Below are 2,357 nucleotides of genomic sequence, written 5' to 3'. Positions count from 1 at the left end.
CTCCTCCTCCCTTCTTCTTTTGATTTGAGACAGGGGCTTGCTCTGTTGCCCAGCTGGAGTACAGTGGTGCAGTCTTGGCCCACTGTAGCCTCAAACTCCTGGGCTCAAGTGACCCTCCCACCTCAGCTTCCCGTATATAAAATATATGTGTTTTATGTATTGCTGGATTTGATTTGCTAATATTTTATTAGGGGTTTTATGGCTATGTTTATGCATTATATTGGTCTGTAGCTTGCTTGCCTTCTCCCTTCATTTCTCTCTCTCTCTCTTTCTTTCTTTCTTTCAAGAGTCTTGCCTGTCACCCAGGCTAGAGTGCAATGTTGTGGTCTCAGCTCACTGCAACCTCCACCTACCTGGGTGAAGCAATGCCCCTGCTTCAGCCTCCCGAGCAGCTGGGATTACAGGTGTGTGCCACCACGCTCGGCTCATTTTTTTGTACTTTTAGTAAAGATGGGGTTTCACCATGTTGGCCAGACTGGCCTTGAACTCCTGACCTTAGGCAATCGCCCTGCCTTGGCCTCTCAAAGTGCTGGGATTACAGGCATAAGCCACCGTACCCGGCCTGTAGGTTTCTTTTCTTGTAATATCTTTGTCCAGTTTTGGTACAGGACAAAAAGTTGACTTAGAAAATGAGCTGGCAAGTGTTTCTCCTTTTTTCTGATGTGGTTAAGATTGGTGTTATTTTATTCTTAAATGTTTGATGGAGTTCATCAGTAACACCATCTGGGTGAAGCATGTTCTTTGTAGAAGGCTTCAAATTATGAACTCAACAACTTTAATAGATATAAACTAGTTAAATTTTATTTTTCTCTGTAAATTTTGGTAAGTTGTGACCTTCAATAAATGTTTCCATTTCATCGAAGTGGTCAAATGTAATTTCATGAAGTTCTTAATAATATTATTTTATTCTTCTGATGTCTGTAGTATCTGAAGGGATGTCTCATCTTTCATTCCTGATATTAGTAATTTGTGGATATTTTTTCCTTGATCAGTCTAGCCAGAGCTTTATCAATGTTTTTGATCTTTTCAAATAACCAAACTTCATTTTATTGATTCTTTTTTTTTTTCTATTTTTGCTCTTTCTTACGTCCTTTCTTCTGCTTACTGGGGTTTCATTTGTTGTCGGTGTTGCTGTTTTCCAGATTCTCAAAGTGGAATCTTAGATCAGTGGTTTTAGACCTCCCTTCTTCCCTAATGTGAGCACTTGGAGCTGCAGTTTCCTCTAAGTGTGGCATTAAGCTTTTCCCACACATATTGGCCACTTGCATTTTTATAACCGTTTAGTTAAAAATGTCTTCTTCTGTCTCCTTGGTTACCTGTTTGACCCCTGAGTTTGACTCCTAAATGTGTCGTTTAATTTTTCAAATGTTGAATACTCTTCAGGTGTCTTACGCCTTGTTGCTATGGATTTCTAATTAAGCTCTGTTGCAGTTAGAGAGCATACTCTGTATAACTTACATCTTTTTTAATTTTATGGAGACTTAATTTATAGCCTAGCATGTGGCCCGTTTTGGAAGATGTTCACTGTGCACTTGAGTGTATATGCTGCTGCTGTGGGCGTAGCGCTCTGGAAACATCAGTGTGGATGAGATGATTGGTGTGGCCAAGGCTGCTGGAGCCTCACTCATCTTTGGCTTACTTGTTCTGTGGGTTCCTGAGGCGACCCGTCACAGCTGTCATTCGTCCATTTATGCTTTTGGTTCTATGAATTTACTTCATTTTTTGATTCTCTGTAATCAAGTACATACACATTTAGAATTGTTTGACATTCTTGATGAATTGGTTCTTTTTTTATATGAAATGTCCCTTTTTATATTTTGGAATAGTCCCTGTGCTAACGACTAATATTTCTATTCCAGCTTTCTTACAATTGAGGCTTGCATTTTATAAATTTTCCATTCCTTTACATTGTTTTCATTCTTTTACCTGTTCTTTATATTTAAAGTATGTATCGTATCAGGCAGACCACATATTGTCACTTCTTGCTTTTTTTTCCCTAAGACACAGAGTCTCCCTCTGTCACTCAGCCTGGAATACAGTGGTGCGATCACGGCTCACTGCAGCCTCAAACTCCTGGACTCAAGCGATCCTCCCATCTCAGCCTCTCAAGCAGCTGGGACTACCGGCATGTGGCACCACACCTGGCTATGTTTTTAACTTTTTTTTCTTTTTTTTTGAGACGAAGTCTTGCTCTGTCACCCAGGCTGCAGTGCAGTGGCACAATCTGGGCTCACTGCAACCTCCACCTCCCCAGTTCAAGTGATTCTCCTGCCTCAGCCTCCCAAGTAGCTGGGATTACAGGCACGTGCCACCACACCCGGCTAATTTTTGTATTTTTAGTAGAGACGAGTTTCAAC

Source organism: Cebus imitator, unplaced genomic scaffold, assembly GCF_001604975.1.
Source record: "Cebus imitator isolate Cc_AM_T3 unplaced genomic scaffold, Cebus_imitator-1.0 Scaffold443, whole genome shotgun sequence".
Classification (NCBI taxonomy): Eukaryota; Metazoa; Chordata; class Mammalia; order Primates; family Cebidae; genus Cebus; species Cebus imitator.
The sequence above is the reverse complement of the archived record's forward strand: the minus strand, read 5'-3'. Positions refer to the sequence as shown.